The sequence below is a fragment of the Motacilla alba genome, chromosome 2, assembly GCF_015832195.1.
Source record: "Motacilla alba alba isolate MOTALB_02 chromosome 2, Motacilla_alba_V1.0_pri, whole genome shotgun sequence".
NCBI lineage: Eukaryota > Metazoa > Chordata > Aves > Passeriformes > Motacillidae > Motacilla > Motacilla alba.
In genome coordinates this window covers 141381295-141408790 of record NC_052017.1, presented here as the reverse complement: position 1 = coordinate 141408790, position 27496 = coordinate 141381295, and the positions used below count along the sequence as shown (strand labels likewise).

The 27496-nt window shown below is 39.1% G+C and overlaps 1 long non-coding RNA gene across 1 annotated transcript; it reads right to left on the bottom strand.

Moving 5' to 3' along the window:
* Positions 1–124: 124 nt before the first annotated feature.
* LOC119697815 lies at positions 125–27405 on the bottom strand. Its single transcript, XR_005255941.1, has 5 exons — positions 27268–27405; positions 23951–24068; positions 9400–9561; positions 2205–2305; positions 125–379 (listed from the first exon to the last, which is right to left on the bottom strand). It is a non-coding gene; the product is annotated as an uncharacterized LOC119697815 (long non-coding RNA).
* Between the last annotated feature and the right edge of the window lie 91 nt (positions 27406–27496).

Below are 27496 nucleotides of genomic sequence, written 5' to 3'. Positions count from 1 at the left end.
AAAACAGTATCACTTCCTCTTGAAACCTCAGTAATTCAACTCCTGTCTAGTAAAATCAAAACATTTCTAGTTAGATCTCTCAGATTAAAATGTTTTTAATAAATTGTTTAACCTTAATCAGAATGTTTCTTTTTTAATAAGCCAAATATTTTATTTTGTTTTAGTGCTATAAATCATTATCCTTAATTTCCCGATTAGAATACTGACTTATATGAGGTATAATCTAGGTCCCTCTTCAATCCTACAGCTTGGGCTCCCAGGAACAACCTATTTCCCACAACAGGCTGTTGGTTTCATGTGGCTCATTGGTGGTTACTCAGATTTCAAAGAATGAAAAATTAAGATTTCCAAGTACAAGGTTCTTCAAGGCATCTTGCCACTGTGGGAAAAAGATAGTGGTGAATATAACAGTTATAAAAAGTGATGAACATAATAGTTTAAAAAAAAGCATTTAATGTTCATTAAGTAAAAGGAAGACATTTTATGAACATTAAAATATTTCATCTAAACCAAAATATCTCAACAAAATAGCCAGTAGAAATTCTAAAAAGTTATGGCCACAAATGCTTTATAGATTTCAAAGTTCTCTTCTAATTAGAGACAAAATAAATTGGAAACTCATGTCCCATAGGACTGGTCCAGTGTGCAGTTGCTCCTTGTCTTATTTGCTGATTTAAATGCTGGTTCAGTCAAAGATCATTTGGAACTTAAGAAGCAGAATAATTGCAAAACATATGTCTAGAATGAGATGCATTTAAGATTTATATATTTTCAATGAACTTATAAGTCTATCTACTGTGAGATAATTAATTGCTTTCAAAATATTTGGATGAAAACGATGTATCTTAACCTATATATAAGAACATGGAATATTCTGAGTTGGAAGAGACTCACAAGGATCTTGTCCAGCTCTTAAGGGAATGGTTCATATGAGGATTGAACCCACAACCTTGGTATTATTAACAACATGCTTTATCCAATCTATCCTTACAGTCCAAAATCTTTCTAGATATTTTTTCAGGAGGAAAATCACTTGCCTTCTCAAAGTTTTCCACTAACTCCTAAATGGCTTTTCCCAATCGCTTTACTGGAGAGACAATAACCTCCTTTGCTAAACTCTACCATCTGCCATATTTACAAATAATTTTAATTTGGCCAGGGTGTAGTCATACTAACAGACACAATTTTGGTTTTGCCTGTATAAACAAGATCAAAATAACTTCATAACTCATTAGGGAAGCATATGACAGCTTTAAACAATTGCAATTGTAGAATAGTTCCTTTGGTCATTATGTTAATATGATCTGGCCTGTTACACACAAGAAAGAAAGAACATCTGAAGAGGGTGCATTGTAATTTGGATTGTAATTATGGTATAGGCAAAGCCAAGAGGAGCAGAGCAGGAGCAGTGTTCGTGCTGGTTATGGGGTGCCATCCACCACAGAGGAAATTCTAGGTGAGGCTAAGGTGAACTTAGGACGCCTTCAAGTATCCATTTTACGTGTTGCTACTTGCTCTTTGTTGTATGAGAACACTTAGTACCCAACTCCTGGTGTTCTTAGTGTGAGTGAACACAGCCGCTGCACCAAGAAACCATCCTGAGTACAAAGAACATAAAATTATCTTTTCAAGACATTCAACAAGTCATCGTCCTGCCTTTTTGAACTAGAAAATCATCTTATAAGGGACCAGAATAGTAAATCTAATGGAAAATATCTTAAGATCTTTGCTGAATTGTGAAATTTAGGTGTAGCTGTTCCTAGTATGTTATGTCTGTTTTGTTTGACCAAGAGAAAATGTGGATCAGAGGAACACACACTATTAGAAAAATAAGAACAAATCCTGTAGAAATCTGAAATATCTTCATTCCTGTTCTAGGTCAAGGTCTAACACAAAAGCACAGGCTGACAAAGTTGGCATTATCAGTGTAGAAAAGTTAAAGGGACAACTTGAGAAAACTGCAGAAGGGACAAGATAATTGTGTCCCAGTTCATTTTCTATCTCATTCACTGTATGAATGCATTATGATGAAAGCTCATTCATTCTGTCCAAGAAATTGGTATTTCTCATATGGACAATTAACTAGGCATATTACCTGCTAAAAATAAAGTAATTTTGGAGAAGAATATGCTAACTCTTACAAGAAGAATATGTTACCTTCAAAAAGGTGTTTTCTTTACATTACTGGTTGTCATAAGACTTACTCTTTTCAGTACATCCGTTGGCTTCATTGTCATGCTCTTGATAGTATATTCTGAATAAGCTGAAGGATCCAGAGGTGGTTCACCAGCAGGGTTATAGAGTTCTAAATTATGAAAGACACAGTGTTAAATCTATCAAAAGATAAAGGAGTAAAAATATCCTTTCATTATAAATTAACAATGAGATGTTAAACATTAGAACTGCCTACAAAAACAAATCAGGCATTCTCGGAAGCATATTAAATAGATCTAGCTCACTTCTATGCTGCCCTGAAACATGGCAACTCATTGCAAATTCTTTTGCTTGGTAGAGAGTCTGGATAACAAATGTAAATGGGCAAAATGATACATTTGCTGTAGAACTGAGAGCTACATTTTTAAATGAGGCTTAGAACAGATAATGTTATTTTCAAACCAGGTAATATTTAATTTAATTTATTATTTTAATTTTTCATAACTATTGAATTTTAATTTCCTGCAATGGGTACTGATTGCAGACTGTAGGTGTCCAATCAGCATTAGCTAGGATCTCAAAGCAGGATAAAACAGTTGTGCCTCTCACTCTGCAAATACTCACACACAGGATTAAGCCCAGTCTTAGTCATGCCAGGTAAATTCTAACACTGGATTGATAATCACTAAGATCTCCATAAAAGAGATATAATGACATGAAATCTCATCAGGAAAAGCAAAGATCATGTTTCAGAGAAGTGCTCTGAAATGTGTGATCACAGTGGAAAATGCCCCCAAAAAGCAATTATTTTTTTGTTGACATGATTACTAATTATTGTTGTTAAGCACTATAGGAGATCCAAAGGTTGGAGAGTTTAGAGAGATTCTGCTCTGAAAGATTAACCCTTACTTAACAGTAAGGATAAAGTTGTTATTGGGGTTTTATTCAAGAGGTTTTGCTTTGTGAGAGCTAATACATTTGTGGTATTACGAAAAACATATCAAGCTATACAACAGGATACAGCCTTGGACAGTTTGTGTCCAAAACCAAATGTTATCTATGGGTAGAAAATTTCCTGTCACAGTATTTTTCACTCTTTATCTGACTATTTCATTGTAATAAGAGTTGTATGAACAAAAACAATCGCATATTTTAAAAAATATGTTATTATAGCTTCACCCACGCACATAATTAGACCTCACTTTATAGAGATAGACAATTTGGCTACTCCAAACAGATTGTGTTTTTCCCAAGGGAAAAGAAGTTTCTATAGATTTATATAATTGTTTCTAAATTAACCCAGTCATTTTGAAGCCTATAGCATTAAGATTTTCAGGATAAGTTTTTTTTTAACTCTGGTTTTTAACTCTAGTATACATCTAGGGGTACAAATAGTGTAAGGTGCTTAAAGAAAAATTTAAAAATGCTGGTTTTCTAACTAATATGTAACATGATGGATCTATTTCCAGACCAGCTTACAGTGCGATTTCTCTTGGTGTTGGAAAAATTCCAGCCTAACACCCACCTCTTTTAAACAGGTTTGAAAAGGGCCCAAGAAAATTCTTGAAATTCAGTGCTTTGAAGAAATCTGTTCATTTACCTCTTCCACACCAAAACTTCTGAGGATTAACCAGACATACACATGGAGTTGTATTAGTGTGAGTTATACATAAAAAGACCAATAAAATTTTTAATTTACATGAAATTTATGTAAGTTCAGACCTCACCCAGGTGGCCTGTTTTGATGACATCAAATTCACCATTACACTTATGCCTTATCAAAATAAGATCTCTTTAGAGTTTAAATCATGATAGTTCACACTGGAAATCCATTGGCAATGAGCAGACTGAAATGTCTCAACAAGCCAACAAGCCAGAGAAAATAAGAAAAGAAATTCAGTTTTGTAAAAAAAAAGGTGATTTTTTTTCTTTGTAGAAAGGTAGATTTTCAACCAATTTTTTTAACAAAGAAAACAAAACCAAAGCAATTTTCATGTGGAAGTGGACTCTTGCGGATGTTCTTTTAAACCTTTCTTTCTAGACTAAAATAAACACAATAAAGCTCATCCATATCAGCTTCACAGAAACAGAAGCTTTAGTGCAGGCTTCTACAACCTCAATACTAATGGGCTACACAGGCAAAACATCTTTATTTAAACAGGACAGTAAATGTGCATGACGTGTGGGAGCAAATGAAGGGTATTGTGGGACAAGGAGAACTAAAATAACTAAGGAGTAATTTTACTAATCTTTTCAGTACCAAAACTTTATAAGTATCCTAACAAATATATTTATGAATCAACCATCAGCCTCTAAAAATAACATCAAAGGATATTTCAATAATATCTTGCTTTCAAACATATAATATCCTCTGTACCCTCTTTGGCTAAGAGGGTTTCTAAGAGACAGGAGACTTTCAAAGGCAACAATAAAAATTAAATTGCATTAAGAACTTAACCCACCAGCAGGTCCACTCCCCAGGCTTGGCAATTAGTACAAAGGGCTGCAGAGGTACCACTTGTTTCCTTGAGTGGGAGAGTGACTCTGGTTAGTGCTAATAACACACAGAACTTTAGTTCATGCTGGGCTGAAATCAGAGTTTTTTTCATATTTCTGAACAAAATTCCATTCACAGTAGTGGCTAACACGTTATGCAGAGATGCTCTGTTGAATGTTCTTGCATTTTTATTTTTGGGGGAAAGGTGAAGGATTAAATCTCTGTGGAAGACACTGTAACTAATTCTCATACATAATTGCATATGCATAGAGTGAGTGAGAATCCCTCTTGCAGAGCAGAAATTGAATTGAGGGGACCACCTAATAAAATTACATGTGATTATTGCAGTCTTGAGTATTTAATTATAATTTTTAACCCATGGGCTCTCAGACTCCCCCAGTGGAGCTATAATCAAACTGTGTCTGTATGGAGAGCAAAAATCCAGTGATCATAACAAAAAAAAAAAAAAATTGGCAGTAAATGGCAGTGGTTTTTACAAGAAATGCCAGCATGAAAATGCTTGAGGCTGCTATGGCAAGAGAAAAATACCTTGCAAAATAAGGATGAATAAATGCTTTAACTATGTCTTTGCTACAAGTTATGCTGCTTTGTCACACTCTGGTTAAATCTTGTTCTGGCACCGTTGAGACTGCAGGGTTGTCAGACCTGCAGTCTGATATCAAAGTCTTAGCCAGGCAACCTTGTCTGGTTTTGGGTGCAGGTGGTAGGGCTCAGATTCTCTGGAAATCCTGGGGTAGGGAGCCAATCTGCTGCTTCAGTCACCAGGCTGATACCATACAAACTCTGAATACTGAAGCAGGAGAAATGATCAACCATTTTCTCCAGTCTCCCCAAAAAATGGGTAACAGGTGAATATCCTTCTAGAAAGAGCAGCATTTGCAAGGGAAAAGGAAGCTAGACTTACACTGGGAAAGTTACAAAGGAAGAAATGCCTTCAGGCAAGTGTTAGGAAGACAAGAGGGGAAATAAAACAGAGACATGGGATAAATAGGAAATCCAGTGCACTGGATTCAGTTCTGCACTTCTCAGTTCTGGGATATTCTGGGGGGTGGGGGGGCAAGAGGAGACAGAAATTAAAAAACACTGCATCTTCATATCTCTGAACTTTTCTGGTAGAAAATCTCCTGTGTTTGTGGAGAGCTACTGTTTGTCTTCCACAGCTTCTCCTTTCCAACTCTTATTCTGCTCCTGTGTAGGATACAATGAAGCACAAAACATACTTTCAGTACCAAAGTGTGGAGGATGCCAATCACACGGCAAAGTCTTCACCTGCAGCAGCACAGACTTTTTGGAACCCCTTTGCTTTATTCTTAAAACTGCAAGAACAGCCAACACAAGCCAGCCCAAGGGGTTGCCTGGTACCTTCTCCTGGCCCTGCCTCAGAAAGAATACAAAAAGCATACCCAGAAATACTTCACTGCACATATTCCAGCATCCAGTAATCTGCACTCGGGCACCTGCTGAAGCAGTGCTGATGCCTCTGTGTAACTGTCCTTGCTGGGTTTTCCAGCTAAGAAGTCTCCAGTATTTACATGATCCCTCTTTTTCCCCACACCATCTCTTCCTCTCTGGAGACCACAATATTGTTCAAAATCTGCCACATAGTGTGGCATGTATCCAGAGGATAAAATCAGCTTTACTTCCTTCCTTGAGGCTGATCAAATTACAATAATTTACCACCTTCTAGACTCTACACACTGTTTTAGTTGCCTGAAGCAGACAATGTATTCACTCCATGAAGAGTAACTTCAAGAAGATCATGTGAGGTAATCTCAATAGAAAAATCCTTGATATAAAAGTCTAAGCAAAGAAACAACATGCCTTGCACAGAGAGGTTCTAATGAATACTTTTCCAAAAACAGTTATTATTTCTAAGTTACCACATGTTGTCTGATGAAAGTAGGATTGTGAAAAAGAAAAAAAAAATCAGTTTGACATGTGAACAGATTCAATCTCTAGAGAGATAGGGACTTAAACAGAGTTAGGACTGTTTCCTACACCAAGGATATTTATGCTGGCATTAATCTTCCTGGGCATCTGAAAGTTAGGATGTTTTACTAGTTGTCTTCTTTACGTACATCACTTAACCCATAAAACTTGTGTTTGCTCTTTTCTTTAAAATGTATGCTTGGTTTTCTTCCCCTCCTTCCATCAGACAAGAAAAAATTACTAGCTGGGGAAGTCTTTTTACTTAAAGTACACAACAACATTTCCTGATCAATATTTCTATTGACATTTCTACAGTCATTAATATTTTGTGTTTGTTGTTCTCATAGCCTTCACTTGTTTGTATGTGAAAGAAAGCATGTTTTCCCCCTAAGACTGTTAAGTTTGTGCAGTGTGTGTTACAACAGTCTGGAACCAACTGCATTCAAACCAGACTGTGACATTAGATGACCACCAGATAAAATGTAATCATCTGTGCTGTGTGTTTGTTTTTGTTTTAAAAAAATCCTAGTCAAAATATTTACTAGAAAGTAAAGGGACCATTTCAGTAGATGGAGGTAGTCTGAGTATTTTAAAGCAGGGGAAATGCACATATTGGAAAAGAAAAAATTATTGAAGCAAAGTTAAAAAGTATTTGCATTTGAATCCAGTGTTAAACCTAATTTGCCTTTTTTTTGTTTGTGCTTCTGAACTGAGAAATGAAAAAAATCAGATTTCTGACACTGGAAAATTGTGCCTCTTCACATTTGGCACAATAATTCAACGGACATTCTCATTTTACTGTTACTTATAACACTTATCTCTTACTTAAAGAAAAGTACTATGCAAAGAAAGAAATGTTCACTGTTTACTACCTGTTAACATGAAATCTTTTCGTTTTCTTGGAAACTAAAATTCCTTTTTGAGCAGACTGGTTTACACTGCAGGTTTACTCAAAATTTTTTCATTTATCTTTCAACTCCACTGCCTGTATATTTCCATATATACATATATACATATATACATATATATATGTATCTACATGTACTCCCCACCAGGATTCCTGTGCTCAGCTCTGGGTTCTCCAACATGAGAAGGACGTGGACCCAGCGGAGAGTCACAAAAATTATCAGAGGGCTGGAAAACCTCTCCTGTAAGGACAGGCTGAGGGAGCTGTGGCTGTTCAGCCTCACGGGAAGGCTCTGGGAAGACTTCACAGCACCTTCCAGTACCTGAAGAGGCTACAAGAAAACTGGAGAGGGACTGACCACAAAGACATGGAGTGATAGGACTAGGTGGGATGGCTTTAAAATGAAAGAGGGTAGGGTTAGGTTAGCTGCAAGAAATTCTTCACTGTGAGGGTAGTGAGGCACTGGCACAGGTTGCCCAGAGAAGCTGTGGCTGCCCATCCCTGGAAGTGTTCAAGGCCAAGCTGGATGGGGCTTTCAGCAACCTGTTCTAGTAGAAAGTTTCCCTGCCCATGGCAGAGGGGTTGCTATGAGATGATCTTTAAGTCCCTTCCAACCCAAACCATTCTATGATTGTACAGACCTGTGAACATAAGATGGTACCTTCTCTGTGAGAGCAAAAAGACCTTAGATTTGGTCAGGGTCAAATGTCTCTGAACAGCCACCAAGAACATTTAAAATGGTCTTTTCCATAATATATTTCTATCTTCTAAAAAAGACAAGAAGTGTGATATAATGTGCATACTAGATCCTTATGTTCATGCACTTACATCAAAATTTATTGGTTTAACAAAATGGAAAATATCTTAAAAATAAGAAATGTGTTTAATTACTTTCTTTAGGCAATTACTTAAAATTAGTAGGATTGTTTCTCAGACTTATTGGGAGCCTTCTACACTTACACACAGCACAACAAAGTCTGATTTGCAACCTGTTTGCAGCACACAGACAATACAGTACACTAACCAGAAGGAACCATATCACTGTAGCTGATTAACAAAAGGCATCAGAGGACAACCTGAAACTATTGTTGGATACTTCTATTCTATGTTTTTGTTCTGCTTGTTCTGATTCGCCACACAATAATAATAGAAATAACTAACATGGCATTTCCATAATGTTATTCTTCCTTAGCTCAGAATGGTTCTTTCCAGGTTTACTTCAGATAAAACAGGTCAATACCCAGCAGACCAAGGGCAATCGGGCCAGAACTACTCACACAAGACTTCATTTTCAAGCAGTCCTCGATGCCATCAGTTGCACATAACCCTACCTTCACCTGCTTTTCATTCCTCTGAGTAAATGGAGCAAGAGGAAGTCTCTGGATTGGATATGAAATAGCTCTGGGAGACCTTCTGACCTTTTGTTGGGGCTGTCTTTAATTTGCCATTTGCTACCAACTAATCCCGCAGGTTAACAACTGAGCAAAGAGAAAGCCAGTTAAAAAGTGGAATGTGAAGATAAACTAGATTATACTAATACAAACTGTTGCTTGCCCATGCAAATAATCCATGTGCATCAACCACCTCATGCTTAGGCTGAAAACCTTCTGCAGCACAAGCGCAAATCAAATCAGGTTATACAAAATATGTCTGATTTAATTATTTTCACGACTTCAAAGTTTTTGTAAGGCAATTGTGTGTTACTATAATCTGTGTTTTACAAAGTTTCTTTTGAACCTAGTGATAAAAATTTCCTTTGGCCCTGTGGGAAGTAGGACTGAGACTTACACTGAGGGCTTTGGAAAACCTGGTAATCTGGGGATTGCATGCAAGTTTTCTATAAGCATACAATGACATCTGTGACTACTGAAACAAAGAAGGTTGGGCTTACTGTGAACTTGTGCCATGGTCAAATGGATCCTCAGGGATTCTTGGCAGTGCAGGCTCACACTGAAACTTTTTACAGAGAAGTTAATGTTGAAGAATTTTCCTGAACTGTCACATCGACAGGCTCTCTCCTGTGTGGCTTCATGTCCTCCCACTGCTATTAATTCTGTAGGGACATAAAATGTCTCAGAGTTTTGACTGCTGACAAACACAGAAAAAAAAAAAAAGCTATAAGGCCTCTAAAACAAAAGGAAAGATCCCACAAGCCTTGTTTCTTTAGGAAACCAGGGGTTAAGACCATATCTACTGAACTTCTCAACCCCTTGTATTTTTGTCAGGAGGCTAAGGACAAAATACAAACAATCCTGATAGGTTGCATTCTGTCAATTGAATTGCTATTCCCTGTGTAACAATTTTTGGTTAGAGACTCACACTTGTGATTTGTCAGCTGAAAAATTCCGATTCCATCTTACCTAGCAACATAACTCCTTGGGACACAGCTGATGTGCTTGGATTTACCTTCAGATGTAGAAAAGGATCTGATGCCCTGCAGCCTGTAGGAACACAGCCTTTGCAAGAGCTGTGCTGCCAACAGGGGAAGCTAGCAGAGGAGGAAAGAGTCTTGGGAAGGAAATTTGGAGTTGAGACACATCTCTTGCTTATCAGGGTGAACCCACAGGAATTTCAACAGAGCAGCAAAACCTGTTGCCCGCAGTGAGATAACTTTGAAGAAACAGTTGTGAATGGAAACCCATGGGAATTTCTTGTCCTTTAAGCAGGTTTTTCCTGTATATGGAATAGCCGGGCCCCTTAGTACTACTCTCTCTCTTATTATCTCCCATGCACAGAGAGGACATAAAAATTGTTGAAATGTCAGTCTTGATCATCATCAGCTGTTCACTCTGTCTGAGCTACAGACTGCATTTTCACATGCAGCCCCTTCTGGTATCCCAGGACATTTCACTGAACTTAAATGTGTCATCTAATAAGATCACAGAATAGACAGAATTAAGGATTAAAGGCAGAACTGTTGAAAAAATTGTATTTTCAAAAAATAAGTTAAAAAATTAAAATAAAAATTTGTATTTCTATTGATTTGTTGACTCTCATTTAGGTCCCAAATAGAAATAAATTTATATTAATTTTTTTTAATTTTTTCTGAGCTGAAAAAGAAATAAAGGTATATGGTATTCTTAAAAAAAGCAGTGTCTTTTCTTTGTGCAATATTATCCTAAGCCATGCATGGAATATAAATCTTTCTAATGTTTTCCACTGGAAATTTCTCTTTCTCTCCATGACACATGGAAATTTTGAAATAAAATAACACAACTACCATCCTTTTCCTGAATATTTTTGTTTTGAAGCATTTATCAGTGCTACCTGTGCCTCTAGCTAAATCTATTCTAGAAATAGGGATTTTCTAATTAAAAAAAACCACCAGTCATCACTCCATTCACTTAAATGATGTCACTTGGTGTGTAAGATCAACCAGCATCTCATTTCAGATTTTGATCAATCCAGTACCAAGAGCTTCACTGAATTTTATGTTATAGGGGTTTGGCATATCAAATAAAAGGTTTGAGTCCCATGTAACCTTTAATCACTGGTGACCCCCAAATGCTCCAATCAATTGTAGATGCAAAACTTCAGAACTTCACTCAGTTCCAGTTAAATGAATGAGTTCTGTTTTCAGGTCTGTTTTTCATGAGAATCTGTTCTTCTGCTATTTAGTATCATTCAGTGCTTTCTAATAAAGAATTCAGATTAAAATTGTTTCTAAGAAAGAATAGAAAATTAATTTACCAAAAGGGTTAGGACTCATTATATAAGGTTTATAAAATAAAGTCAGAACTGGTGCAGTATAAAATTATTGTTTTGCAAGTTTATGCCCCTTTCTACTATGATCTTCAAATATAATTAATTGAAATTAAAAAACCCGGATGGTTTTGGCTGGGATAAAGTTAATTTTCTCCATAGTAGCTGTATGGGGCTGTGTTTTGCATTTGTGCTGGAAACAGTGTGGTAATACTGGGACATTCTCATTGCTGCTGAGCAGGGCTGACACAGTCAAGGCCTTTTCTGCTCCTCACACCACCAGCGAGGAGGCTGGGGGTGCACCAGGAGCTGGGAGGGGACACAGCTAGGACAGCTGATCCCAGCTGACACAAGGGACATCCCACACCACATGGCATCGTGCTCAGCTCATAAAGCTGTGGCGAGAAGAAGGAAGTGGGGAACGTTCCAAGTGAGGGTGTTTGTCTTCCCAGGTCACTGTTATGTGTGATGCAGCCCTGCTTTCCTGGGGGTGGCTGAACACCTGCCAGTCCATGGGAAGTTGTGAATGAATTCCTTGTTTAGCTTTGCTGGCATGTGTGGCTTTTGTTTTACATGTTAAATTTTCTTTGTCTCAACACATGATTTCTCCATTTTACTATTATGATTCTCTCTCCCATCCCACTAGAGCAGAGTGTGGGGCTGGGGTGCTGATTGGGGTTAAACTACAGCAATCTTCAATATTCAAAATTAATAACCCTCATCTTCATATAGAGACTTACATCCCCAGACATATTTTTAACAACTTTTATTCCAAGTAGTAATATGGAAGTACTGAACCAAAATTCTGCTAGGAGAAGAACTGGAAGAACACACTTGTGTTCTTCAGATTCAATCATACTTGAGTGACTTCAAGAAAATTATAAACCATTTCTCACAGTGGATTTAATTGATGACTCTTATTAAAAGACAGTTTCAGTATCTTACTACACTGAAGTTTAGAAATTGTTTTATTTCTAGCTTTTAATTTTTTTTTGTGATGCCACTATTTCTTTCAGAATAAATAGCTCTTCACAATGCTGATGCTGATCCCCAACCCATACTTATGACCTCCCATCTTACCATAGTGTTCATTCTTTGAGGAAAAATAGTCTTCACTAAATGTCATCAGATTTTTCCCACAACACTGAAGTTAAACAGTCTGGTCCCTACATTGACTATGACTTGGTTTGAGGGCTGAATTGCTCTATTATTAGCATTTGATAATTTAGGAATAACTAAATATTGAGTATGTCTGGAAACTTAAGGGCATTCATATGACGTATTTTCTCACAGATGAAGAGTATCTTTGTTGTCCAGTGCAAAAATGTCCCTTTCATTTTTCTCTCTCTTCCCTCCTGCCATAGTATTGTAATCAGCTGACTTTTGCCTTCAAAAGTCAAAAAAAGTTAGTGACCAAAAGAACTAAAGATTGTCATCTGCTAGGATGATAGTCACAGGAATAAATTTGGAGTATGTTAGATTTCTTTTTACTATTCCACATAATTTAAAATAATTTCTACAATTATTATTTCTGTTTTTATGCTGTAAAACTAATGACTTCAATGCTATTTGTGTGGAGTGTAAAGTAAATCTTATCCCAGGTACTGACACAGCAAGCTTAGGTTTCTTCACTGATTTCCACCAAATCTAAATAGGAAAATAACTGGTTTTGGAGAGGTGCATTCTTTGTACTGATGGATAGTGTTGGTATGTATTATTGGTAGGAGAAGTATTCTCATTTTTGTGATCTCTAGAGGAAGAGTATATCTCAGCATGGTAAATCAGTAATTTTCCTTTTTAGACAAGGGAGATTTTGGAATGCATTGTTACTTAATATCCATTTGATGTATCTTTGACATACATTTGACAGGTCACACATCTGGTGAATACCTCCAGGTTTCATTCCTATGTCTTTACCTCATTCTGATCTACCTTGGTGGAAGTGGTGTGACCACATTTACAGCAGTGGGGCTCTATCTGAGCAAAACCTGAATAAGTAACCTGCAAGCTGGATGTTCAGACTGTTACTTTTTAATTTAAATTGGAAATGAGGTCTGAAAAATTCATGCTTAATATTCCATTTCATAAAACTTCTGTTCAAACAGAGCATACTACAAACTGTATGCAGTTTCAACACAAATCCTGCACCAGTTCCAGCCATGTCAGTTTCCAAAAAAATCACTGTAAACTTTTTGAAGTTTTCGAGGTGGAAGGAATTTTTACCAGAATAAAAATGTTGAGTTTTTATCAGTGTGAGCTTTGTGCAATGGCCATGTGGTGGAATGTGTCTCATAGTTCCTAGAAAAAGTCCTGCAAGTCCTACTCAAATATGATCCCAACTGCCATCTCAGTACATTGCCCTGTTGGGTTTTTTGATTCAATGAAAATCATGTCAGGAAAGGGTTTAGATTTCCTAGTTTCTAAGCAGGACCCATAGGAGATGGTCACAAATCCCAGTCTAACAGTTTATAACTCTACCTCATTTGCAAACTGAGGCTGTATCTTGAAAGTGTTATGCCTGAGACAGAGCTTTCCCATAGTATTAACATTTATCCAGCTGACTAAAACATCTGTAAGAACATCACAGCTCTCACAGAAGAGACCGAGAAATGAAATTCAAAGGGTCTCTCCATCCCTGTGTATTCATGTGGGTCTTGGAATCCAGGCTAAGGATTTGTCTCATTATTGGCTATAGCCTTATTAGTTATTTCTTTTGCTGAGAATGACAAACATTCTGAGCGTGCCTAAATCCATCCTGCCCTTGCCCTGAAGGTAGCTTATTCTCTTCCTTAACTTGTCTTTGGATAGTTTGAACAAATAGTAGCTCAGACTAGTTATGACCTGTTTTTGCCCTGTTTTAATTGTCTTGACAATTATCTGGGCTTCTAAAATTTTTCTCACATGATTCACATATGTCTTTCTTCTGCCCATCATGGCAATTGTATGTGTGTGAAAGAAAATGCAAGGCAGGTTGTAGCCATGCTCTTTCCCTTAACAGAAAATGATAATATTTCCCAGTTATATAGACCCTTGTATTTACTACACAGTACACAGCAGTTGGTTTTCTTTCTCTTTTCATATTTACATTAGGTCTTTTGTATCAACAATGCAGCTGTTGCATATATTTGGTGGGGAATTCAGTAGTGTGACAGTTTCAGATGGCATGCCTTCTTCACCCAGGGCAGTTAGTATCTTACTGATAACAATCTGTAGTTTTCAAAAGGGAAAATTTTACTTAGTGAAAAGCAGTGAAAATGGAATATCCCTAAAAGAAATCTAAGTCTAAAATTTAACAGTAATAATTACTATGTTAATAATGGTGTATTAAATTCAAGAAATTAACAATCAACTTGGTCATGGACCCCTAAGAGGTTTTTATTAGTAATGCCATAGACAGAGGACCCATCTGAAAAGCTGACATATCATTTTTAGTACTGTGCTAAGCACCAGAGTTCTTAAGCCAATCTGGAGCCTAGATGGAATAATAAGAGGCTGATAAGTGAAGTGGTGTCTCTGATAAAAGTCACATCAGAAGCCTGTGGCAGACCCCACAAAAAAAGCCAGATGTCCTAGGTCCTCTGCCAGTGGTTCACACACTGGGCTGCATTGCTTTATGTATCTTCTAAGAGGGTTTCCAGACCCTTTCATACTGTGCACACAGAACCTCTGTGCTGTAAGCACTTCATGTGCCATCCCTGGAACGCAGCATGGCTGCATAAAACAGCACAAAAGCAGCGAGCTAGGTAGGGTGTTAGAAATTAAGGAAATATTATTCAGTTGCAATTGGAAAGTCCTCAGCTTTTTCAAATAGTAAGATAAAAAATACAAGGTAAAAATGCCATGTTCCCAGTGCATCATTCTTCTGCAGAATATTAGTCACAAAGATTTGGAAGGGGGTATGAACTGTTCAGTATGGACTATTGCTATTACATACACAGTAGAATGCATGTAGCAGGAGTATCTGGAAGCAACAAATAATGCAACATATTCTCTGATACACCATTCCATCATCCACTTAAATATTTGAGAATAATCAGTGGGATAGTATCAGGTTTGCAGAATTTGTAAATATCTCCTCCTGACCTGTTTCTCAGTAGTAAAATAGGGTGTCTTATCTGAAGAATCCTAGCTCAAGAATGGAGCTGCCATTAGCTTCAGGATCAAGCATTCATTAACCTTGTTCAAAGACAACAATCATCCCTACAGGACAGTTCTAAGAGAAGTAATAAGGATCTGATATGGCTGTGTCTATGTCTAGGGCCTGCATGAAAACAGTCTGTGTGTCAGTAGATAATTATTTTGTATGAGTTCTGGATCTTGGCCCAGATAAACAAAGGCATTTAGTAGTCGAAGCTACAGTTGTTTAATGCTGAAATGTTTTGCAGAGGCTTTCCAAAAGCTGTCAACTCTTTCAAGCTGACCTGTGGCAAGCTGAAAAAAATATGGTCTATGTTTTATTTAAAATGTTTCATTTTTATCTGTTCACATATTCATTGTTTTGATAGACAGTACAATCTTAAAATTATGTGTGTGGAAAGATGCCTTTCCATTAGCAAACTTCTTTTTGAGATGCAACCTGCAGCAGTGGTCAGGTATTGAGCCCATTCAGGACAGTACCCGAGGAGTGAAAAGGTCTCACTAATAAAAAAGCTCTGCTGTCTCTAACATTTGGGTACAACTGTATTTTAACCTCTCCATGTTATCCCAAGATGAGGGTGAAGATTTTCTATAATGAAGTCTGTATAATACTAAACATAAAGGGGAAAGTACTGAAAATCCATTTTGCCACACAGAAGTAGGGCAGACGGTCCAAGAGAGGCCTCTGTGTCAAAGAACTATTCCTTATGGGGAACAAGATGTGAGAGGTTAAAGATTCTGATGAAGAAGGAAAGGTACTGCGCACCTCGGAGCCTGGAGAGAAGTACAGCACCTCTGCACAACCACCCTGACATGACAGCAATCTGACATCGGGTCCACAGAGAGCCAATTCTTCAAAATATCTAGCATTAACCTGTCACTGAAAATGATGTCAGGTACCTCTAAGAGATTTGTTTTCTACGCTATATTCACAAATACATTCATAGTACTGCCAACGTAGATCTGCTAGCCCCAACCCAGCTTTTTAAAGCTGGGAGCCCTTCACTACTTAGGTGAGAAACAGAATTGCTGCATTCCTTCCCTGCTTCCTGGGTGCAGAAGCCAGGGCCAGGTAACAGAACTAAGCACACAGCAAGAAGGGCATACCTTGCCCCATGCATAGGGAAGTTAAAAGGAAGCAGGCTGTCTCCCTTCAGCTAAATGTCAGATAGACCTGTCTCCTCAGCAATGAAATTCCTACTATTCCTAGCACAGAATCCATCCTTTAAGGAATTACTCAGTCCTTAAGGTAGAGAAATGCAGTTGTTTGGCCAGAAACACTATGAGTTTGCAGCTAACTCAGAGCTAACGTGTCTTAGCTCATGCAGAAAAAGAATTGGGGTTTATGCTTCTTGCCAATGCAGCATTTAGAGGGTCGGAGGAGAGACAGAACCTCAGGTTTCCTGTCATTCATGTCAGTACTCAGGCTGTAGGGAAAGGAGTCCAAGAGGTACTGATGGACACATATTTACTTGGATGTCTCCAGGACATTCAGAGAGTGATAAGGAACAGGCAGGGCAAAGTTAATGTAAAAATTTACAACTTTGTAATGTGATCATCTTTGTGGCTTCTCCTCTCCCCTGTGTCAAGCCATATTCACTTCTTAATTATCATGGTGAAACTCCAGTGTAACATTAACTAAGTCCTTCGTATAAATTCATATGCATTGGTAAGAATTAAATTCGAATACAGCTCTCAAAAATTAACATTTGCATATCTCACTAGAGCAAATGAATTGCACTGAGTCACCATGAAAATTGACTGGGTAAGCTAAATGCATAGCTTGGCTAGAGTCAGCAAGCAGGATACTTTTGTCTCCACTCCCTCAGACAGAAATCCACACCAAGATTTTTTGGTGTGCAAATGAGCCTGATTTACTTTGATTATAAAACAGACTCATAGCTTAATAAAAGAAACCAAATTGCCTTAACTTGCATGTGCATGTGGAACCTCCATAAATTATGGTCATATATAATGAATGGAATAAAGCCACAAAAGTTACATGAAAGCAAATGTTCCAATCAAATTTTGCTACAGTGCAAATCTGAAGTGACTTCACCAAAGTCAGTGAAGTTTCTCTGAGTTTACATTGGCTTAGCTGAAAACAGATTCTCCTCATTAGCATTCAGCTGAAACTTTCACATGACAAGCAGCATCATGAGGTTGATTTTTAAATGTGCAGTTTTCTTCACATTATATGTAAGATTCCTGCTCCTTGTGCAGCCTGAAAATAACATCTTGGAAAAAATATCACTTCTGAAGGAGACTTGTCAGTATTTAACATTTTGTGTCACCATATACTTCTATATGTGTGTTTGATGTACTTAACAGTCCCCTTTTCCTGGGTACCACGTGCCAAACATCGAAGCACTAATAAAGATCAAATTTCACTTGGCTTTCTGCTTCCATTTTTTGTTTCAGGGAAGGCACATGGTATCTCCAACAAATTACGAGTTTTTCTAGAGTTGAGAGAGAATTGGGAGTATGTCTTTCAAATTTCTAGAGTTGGGAGAGAGTTGGGAGTATGTCTTTCAAACTTCCTAAGGAAATATATCTGGGTCAAATGCACAGCCCCGTTTTAAAATCCATCATTCATCAGACCCATTGCTCAAAGTTTCAGACTGACAAAAAGGACAGAAAATTTGTGAAATTTCAGCCACCACATATTTAATATGCCAAGGGGCTGGAACTGCAGCTGTGTCCTACAAGTTTGCTTCCCAGAGGGAGCATCCCCTTTACAGGCAGGCAGATAGGTGCTCTGGCATGAGTGCATGAGGCAGGAGCTGGTGTAAACCCATCCCTCCAGCCAGCAGAGTTGGGAAATTACCCCAGAGATCATGACTTGAGCTGATGCCCCTTTCAGTGACTGTGACACTGCAACAGCTCCAGCTGCCACCAACACGTTCTTCAGTGTATGAATCACTGGGATGGTTTTCAAAAGGTGTTTATGTGCCTGGCACAGAAATTATTTCTGTTGTTGACTTGTGAGTTAAATCAACTCACCAGCACACACCATGCTTCTCTCTTACAATTTTTGATTCTGACATTTTGAGCCCTTTTGACAGAAGAATATAAATCTTAACTCCAGTTTCATGTTTACCTCTGAGCAATGCCTATGTGTGGGAGTAACTGTTGGCAGAAGTTTTGCCCAGAGTTAGACCAAGTAAAGTCACTTCAGATTCACTTTTCTCTTTCTCACGCACAAGAATTCTCCTATAGAAGGATGTTGTAATGAGGGTGTGACACACGGGAATGTCAGGGAAAAAAACTGCTTCTTTTTTTTTTCTCTGGCATATGGAGATCTAGGGTAAGGGTTAAAAAAGTTATTGCACTTTCCTGATGCTAGAGGTGGAGAAAACTATTTCTGGGAGCCTCGATAACCTCAGAAGAAGCCCCCCAGCTCTCATACCCCATAGGAAATGTCAACTGCTGCCATGAAAGCTTGCCTGGGATCCCAGCAGCTGTATTTTAGAGAGGTTAAATTCTCACCCCACACAGAGCAGGAAACTTCAACAGGAGGCAGAGGCATAGCATAAACTTGACAGACTCAGCCTATGAAATAACCAAGATGCTTTGTGGGAAACACAGGAGATCCTGGAGCCAGAAACACCTGCCCACTGTTGCCAAAGAGGGCTGCCACATTCCCTCTGGGCCGTGACTGCAGTGGGCAGCAAAGCCAGGAGCAGCTGGCTGCCCTCGAGGGAAAGCATTGTGAAGAGCACTTGTTCACACTCCTTTTTACTCTGAAAAGCATCTATTTGCTGATGTTTAAAAACACACAATTGAAGTTATGAATGACTGCCACATCCTGCTCCTCTCTGAGTACTGCTTTTATCACAACAGGGGCTGGGTTAAGGCTGCCATTGCATGGTGGGAGTGCAGGGCTCCATTCTTTAGAATAGCTTCATTAGGAAAAAGACAAACAAACACCTCTCTGGAAGCGGCAGGCTTTCTGTTTACTGTCTCCCCAGAGTTTCCAGCTGAGAAATAACTTGAACATTACTCTGTCTTGTGGTTTTATTGTTATTTTCAGTGAGCTTAGCATCATGAAGGCAGGTTTGAAGCTGTTGTGCTCTCCCCTGAAGTCATGATTGAGACCTTTTTCCAGTGCTGAGGATGGGATTGAAGTAATCAACCAAGTTCCAAGGTGAACACTTGAAGGTTCACAAGGGGATGTGGACTATCATTTTAATCTGCTCACCATTTGCCAGAGTGGAGACATGGAGCACTAACTTTCCTTGGAACTTTAAAATCATTCTGAGAAAAAGAGAATGAAGGAAATTCAGATGTTTAAATACCAATATACCCCCCCTCTTCTTTCCCACAGGACCTTATCTTAAGATGTATTGTGGATGTCTAATGACTGTGACCTCAATTTGTGCCCACTCACTGACAGAGGACACACAGCGAGATGAAACCATTTCCATCTTGAAACCATGCCCAAACTTCCCCTACACAAAGGCAGCAAGGGAGGGACTGTGTCTTGAGCTGAGACAGTTGAAGTAAGTTTGATAAAATTAATTTTGGATGTCAGGCCAAAATATGAGCCACGTAAAAATAAGGTAATCTTGAAACAAAGGACAACTTCCAGCAATTTCTAGGACTTCTTGGTACTGAGCCAGGGAGGAGTTTGGAGTCTCAGAGCCAGCTCTGCTCTCTTCTTGACAGAGGGCAGCAGTTCACTGAGACCTGGTCGAGGGATTATATCCTACTGTTTCAGAATGTGAAGTATTTGGAAGCTGCTGAATGGGGCCAAAATAAGATCATAGGTGCAATGAGGACTTTTTGTCAGACATATGCCCTCATACTGCAGATTTGCTCCAGCAAAACTATCTCATCCACAAGTATAAGGAGGACAGCCCATCATAGCAGCCTTTTACATCTTCTGGAAACTCATCTCAAGAGATTCCTGGTGATAAAACATTTCATTTGCTCCAGTTAGGGTCCTTCGATGATCAGATCAGATTTCATATGGATAAATTGCAGCCAGCTAGATAGAAAACACTAAAAAACTTCACTCAACACTTCCAATTTCAAGTTCAACTCAATATCACAGAAATAGCCTTGCTTAGAAAATATCTGTGAATCAAGATGCTTAGTACTTCAACATCCAAGAAGATCTATCTAAATAGCAGCATTAACAAAGTGATAGTGTGTCCAGCCTCTATGTGCAATAAAGGAGAATGCCCTGAGATTTTCTGCATGGCTCTAAGTCTTAGATTAAATTTTTCATGTGTATTTCTAGACTTTAGGATTTTGCTCTGTAAGTGGGCGGCAAACTCTGCCTCACAAAGTAGAAGTTTCTGCAGCAGTTTTAGTGTGTTGCAAAAACTGAGTTTTGAAACATAACAAAGAAAAGCAGTTGGTCTCTGTGGACAGGACCCAAACTCTCTGTTTACAGGCAAGTAGAGAAAGCCCCTTGTGATGGAAAAGATACAGCAACAACAAAATTTTCATTTAAACAAACACCAGATACTAACTAGCTAACTCTTTTAGATAACATCCATGACTTACTGAACTGTTGCAAAAACATAGTCATTGTGTTGCTAAAAGAAAGTGAATGTTTGGTTTAAACACAGCTGCAAAAATACCTGGAAAGAAATTTAGAGTCTTGAGTCTTACACCATTTTGAAAATGAAGTGAAATGACAAGAAGGACCTAGCAAATGAAATACTTTTATATTCTCCTCAATCATATTTGCATTGTACAAGTAAATAAACATGAGACTTCCTGTTTTGTAGCTAAATCTTGACAAACTAATCATCCATAAATTTACAATGTAGAAACCATTCAGATGAATTTCTGAAACAAGCTGCTAGTGAAGTTTGCCTTTCTGAAAAACAAAGCCCTCAAAACTGCATAGCCATTCTCAGATTTTAACTAGGAGTCTAAGGCACCCTTGTATAGTGATTCCACAAGGTTTTGGGTTTTGTTGTTTTGTTGTTTGTTTTTTTTTTTTTAATTCAAAGGCAGAGTTTCTGCAGTAGAGTCTATGCAGACACCTCTGAAATGGAGGGATTTTCCATCTGTGCCTGTGCTGACCCCTGGGTTGAAAAAAGTGAAAGCATAGAAACCTTATCACTCATACATTTTCTATCTGTAGCACTTGTGGCTTCCTTTTACATCAAGGATGTACGTCACTAATTGTAGGTGTCCCAGGCGAAGGCATCTACATCTGTACAAGTCACCTTGGGCTGCTGTCACAGAGAACAGAGAATCAGCCAATGCAAATCCCAGACTGCATGCGGTGCAGCCCAGGGAGATGAGTGTGTTTGGTCACATGAACTTGACTGTATTGACACAGCCCCTGATGAAAGGCTAGCAAGTACACTGCAAAGGCTCGGGCAAAAGGACGCCACCTTGAGAGGTGGTCCTGTGGAAATCTCATGAAGTTCAGCGAGGCCAAGTGCAAGGTGCTGCACCTGGGTCAGGGAAATCCTCAGTATCACACAGACAGGGTCATGGATGAACTGAGGACTTAGGGATATAAATAAACAGAAATTAGATATGGTCTGGCAATGTGCACTCACATCCCAGAAAGCCAGCCACATCTTTGTCTGCCCCTCTACTCCACTCTCATGAAGAAAGGCTGAGAGAGTTGGGGCTCTTCAGCATGAAGAAGGGAAGGCTTTGGGGACAGCTTCTTGCAGCCTTTCAATATATGGAGGGGCCTTACAAGAAAGATGGAGAGAGACTTTTTACTGGGGCTTGCACTAAAAGAATGAGGGTATTGGCTTCAAACTAAAAGAAAATGGAAAGCACATAAATAATTCTTGCAATGAGAGTAATGAGGCAGTGAAACAGGTTTCCCAGAGAAGCTGTGAATGTCTCATCTCTGCAAGTGTTCAAAGCCAGATTGGATGGTCCATGGCAGTGCAGTGTGAGCTAGATGATCTTTGAAGGTCCCTTCCAACCCAAGCCATTCTGTGATTCTGTGATAGGTAGCCCAAATGTAGGAACTACAGTGTTGTCCTCTACTGGTAGGAGAGATTGGTCCATTTCACAACCTGTGTGCTAGGCTGGGAAATGTCAAGACTGAGGTACCTGACAGTGTAGGGTTATATAATGACCAAGACAGTTGAAGCCAAGGCTGTATGGAAGAAAAAACAAACTTGAACTCATGTTAAGGTATTCAACATGTTTGGAATTTGCTATTTTGAGAGGCAGGTTTGGTCTGGCAAAGGCTTAGAGGTGCAGGTAAGTCCTGAAAGATTTGTTAGCCCTGTCTTAAGCGACCAAGTGCACATACCCTCATTATCTTCAGCACACTTTTTAGAAGATATAAAATGTACACAACCAGTCAAAATAAAATTACCTTCTTCCTTTTGTACATCACCTAATTAGATGTTTGCTTTCTATCTGTATTGTCTATGCCTGCATTAGCCTTAAAAGTCTGTTCTGATCTCTGTGCATGTGAAGATAGCTACATTTTTAACACAGTAACACTACACATGACGGCTCCCAATGCCAAGAAATAGTAAAGCTTTGAGGAATGCTTGTCAACACGTCTGTTCCACTCCTGTGAACATAATCACTATTCACCATTACATCAGTATTAAAGGACAAAATTGCATTTGGTGGGAAAGGAAGTGTGTGGGTAACTACTGAAGTAGAAGTAGCTTCTGGGTATAATGGGCAGGACAAGAATAATGACTTCGGCTTCTGGCAAGGAAGATTTACGTCAGACATTAGGAAATATTTCTAATGATAAGAACTGCAAAGAACAGGAATTGCCTGAGGATGCTGTGACACCTCTACACTGGAGGTCTTTAAAGACCAGGCAGATTCACATTTGTCAGGAGTGGCCTGGGTACAGGAGATCCCAACTTGGCTATCTGTACCTATCAGGCAGCATCCTCTCAGCTGCATGTTGCCACCATCCACAATAATTCCCTATGGTCTTGTTTTGGGGTTGTGGAACTAAAAAGGTAATTAATTACCATTAAATTAATGACACTCGTTGGGTATTGTTCTTAGTAGGAAGCTTACCAGAAAATAGGGAAATTTCAAGGAAGATCTCAGGACCCTGAAGCCTTCATCAAGTCCCTCTAGCCAGCAGAAAATTATAATCCCTTGTGTACTCAAATGAGACCCTAGAGGTGGTGGCCATGACCCTCGAGCCATTCAGTCACCTGATGTTTGAGTTCTAGGAGATTATCAAGCAGGACTCAATTGAAAAGAGTGGAAAAATCTTCCAGGCATATTTCAGACAACACAGAGGCAGTGCAGTGAGCTCTCATGGCACACTGGTTTGTAAGGTAGTAACACACCAAACGTGATCCTGGCTGAGAAAATGAAATTCCCCAAAATGAAATATCAGTGTTTTTACCCATGAACAGATGACAGCTGTATAAAATAAAAGGCATCATAAGCTGCACTTAGACATGTAGAGGCAACTACTATAACATTTTATGTTATAAAAAATATACATGTATAAAATCTGATCAGCAGTAAATAATGTTTCAAGTGCTTTAGGTTTTTTCCTGTCATTTCTCTGACAGGAAGGACTTTTGGGATTGATACAGCTCAACCTGTCTCTGTGAGACAGAATTTATCTCTAGGTTCTCTATTTCCTTTGTGAAAGGATAAAGAACAGGACTTACATGTCTTCTAATTTTTTAAGTCTTCATTGTTTCCTACACACATGGCCTTCTTCCTTCATGAGTAGATAATTTCTCACATGGAGTTGCTGGAGGGCCTGCAAGTCTATAAAATTTTATACTATTTTCAAATTTAAAAAAAAAGAAAAAAGAAAAATAAAGAGAAAATGATATGCAGTTCCTGTGGCCAGGAAAACAATACACACACTGATTTCTGATTATCAGTGTCTTTGGTCAGAATGTGTCATACATAATTAGTAAGAAGCCTTTGGTCTGACATTCACTTGCACTGTAAAATGATACTTTTGGAAAAATTGAAATAACAAAAAAAGATCTAAACACCTGCTTGTTCCCATAGCAGCCAGGTAAAATGGGTAATGGTCTCAGCTCTCTACCTCATTCATCAAAATGTCTGAAGCCAAGCTTTAACTTGCTTTAAAATCTGAAATAATCCTCTGCATGCCACACATAGTGAAAAAATTGTCAACAACTCTTGACTCCCTCTCACAGATATTTATAAGGGGATTATGGAAAGCACTCAGCAGTGGCCAAATACTGTTTTACTGGAGTAAACAGAAGCAAAAACTCCCCATAAAGGTCTGAAAAGTCTCATATAATAGTTCTGTGAAGGAGAATTAAACTTAAGTGACATTTTAATTATCACAGCTTCACAGTGAAATGGAGCTGCTCCCAGTGAGGCCCCCAGCCCAGTTTAGTGCCCTAGGGAATAAGAGAACAGGACCTTTTCCCTCATTCCACAGGTAGTGCTTACGGTGAGAATTACCCATGTTTCTCCTTTGCCCCACACTTTGCATTTAACACGCACTACACAAGCATAGGTGGGACATTTTCTGAAGAGAAGATTGTTCAAAAGCAAATGGGCATAAGCAATCAGGGAGAACCCAGAAGAATTGTCCATACTAGAGCTCCATCTAGCTATTAACTCATCTTCTTTATCAAACACAAGGAGCAGCCTCCTTTATCAAACACAAGGATAGCTCACCTTGAAAATGCACACAGTTATGATCCAGCTGGACCAAAATGAAACATATTCTCCTATTAATGAGCAAATGAGCAGTGTCTAATAGTGCTAATCAACGTTGCCCAGGAAAAAAAAAGTGTCCTTAAAAAGTTAATGGTAAGTAGCTGATGAGCAGAAGGATTTTCTAGTGACTAGTTAGCCACTCCCTGTACTGCCCACTGGTGCTTCTGGACAGTTGTTTCATTAGGAGAAGCTCCACATCAAGCCATGCTGCTTTTTCAAATAGAAATCTATCCAATTAAGAACCTTAGTTCTTCTGAGCAGCCAACTATGTAGGCTTAACTGAACTCCTGATGATGACTAAATCTTTTTATCCTTTGTAATATATTTTTACTGTGTACCCCTGTGTGAGACGGAAATACTTAAACTGATAATGACAAGTGGGTGGGAAGGTATGTGTCAGGCAAAATGCCGTGACTAAACTCCCATTTGCAGTGAGGCAGCAAGCTCAGGCACTGGCAGGAAAAACATCTCATTGAATCAGCACTTCCCAAACCAGTGTGTGAAACAAACATGCAGCAGCATTGCCAAGTTTTGCAGAAGAGAACAAAGGATGCCTGGGAGTTGAGTTGGATCCTAGTGCTTAAAATCTTTCAGTATAGGATGCTGCCCTACTTCTGATTCTTTGGTTAGCTTATGTTGCATTGGCCTGGGTATCTCTCCACGGCATTACTCTACATAGTGCAGACAGGCAGACTCCTACTTGTTTTATTCATCAATTCTCCCCCCATTTTGCTATTCCTGCACTCTTTTATCCATTTTTAGGATAAGTAAATAGACTCTGCTTAGTTTCTATTGAGCAGCAATAATAGTCTAAGCCATGGGAGTGGGAACATTTCCCCATTTGTCTTGCCACGCTTTCCAAGGCATGCTGCTGAAGGGGAGGGTGTTTTCAGGGAACTCAGTGATCTTGGCTTTACCCAGGGAAAGTTCCTTGCTCACTGGGGAGGTTTTGAGAAAATAAATAATTCTGAGACCCTGTTCCTGAGAAGCTTCGGACTGGTGTAAAACTATACCTGCCAATCCTTTGCAAATGGCAGCCACTGTAATGGCATTTGAGAATATGCTTTAGATGTTCCTCTAGGACATTGCACATGTCCTGACTGGCGAAGCAATGCAGTTATTACAATTGACCTAGACTTAACCTTTGATCCTCAGAGAAGAGCTCTTAAGTCATTTTTTATTAGTCATCTCTTCTGGGTCATGCCTCTGCATCTTCCTCTGTCACAATCCTTCCCTAACTCACCTCCAGGACAGATGCTGGCTGGCTCCTGGCTGCATATGCCAAGGGAGAAATACACTCTACCTACTTCTGTTAATACCCCAAGGGCCCCACTTATCTTTCTGAAGGAAGCCTGGGAAAGTCTAGCAAAAGCAGGTAGAGCTGTGTTTTATACCTCTGAAGCTTCTGATGAGAATACAGATTGCAGTACAGAGCTGACTCAAGGTATGCCATAAGGCAGCCAACTCCGAGAGCGGTCCGAGTGAGTAAAGCACTGCCTGGCTTGTCTGCTGGGACACAGCTACTTCAGCAATTCCCGGCACAGGGATGTCCTTGGGCCTTGCAGAACGGGGTCCTTCCAGCCTGGGCTTGGAGATCCAGGTGATAAACCAGTCAGACAAGTGTGGCAAAGCTACAGCCATTGCCATGTTCTGTAGAAGATGAAGAAAGAACTACCCAAACCCTGAGCCTGCCCTCACGAGAGCTAAGTCTCTTGTGTCTTTTTCCATGCTACTGCTAGCACTTCTTTACAAATCACAGCCTCAGGTATTATTACTTTATTTTATTACTAATACTTATTTTTATTACTATTATTATTATTACTACTTTTTTATTACTATTTTTATTTTTATTATTACTTTATTTTTAATTACAAAAGAGACCCAGCTGGCTTCCCCAAATTGTTTTCCTTCAAAAATATCCTTGACATGGTACAGCAGTGAATAGCCTTCTCAACTCTGTGACGTACCCACTGAGGTCTCCAAATAGCTGTGGTGAGTTGACTCTGGCTGGACACCAGATGTCCACCAAAGCTGCTTTTATCAAGCCTCTACTCAGCTGGACAGGGGAGAAAAAATAAAATGAAAGTCTCATGGATCGAGGTAAGGACAGGGAAAGAACACTCACTAGCTGCCATCAGGGCAAAACCGCCTCACCTTGGGGAAAAGTGTTTGATTGATTCCAAATCAAATCAGAGCAGAATAATGAAAAATAAAACCAAATCTTGAAATACCCTCCCCCCACCCATCCCTACTTCCTGGGCTCAACTGCTCTTACCATTCTCTGTCCCTGCTCTTTCCCAGCAGTGCAGGGGGACAAGGAATGGAAGCTCACAGAAGTGGTCAGCTCACCACTCATCCTTCTTCTTCCTTCTCAGGGGGAGGACTCCTCACATTCTTCATTGTCCAGTGTGGGGTCTCTCCTGTGGGGAGACAGTTTGCCATTAACTTCTCTACTGTGGGTTCTCAGCACAGGTTGCAGTTCTTGGTGCTTTTGTCAGGAAACC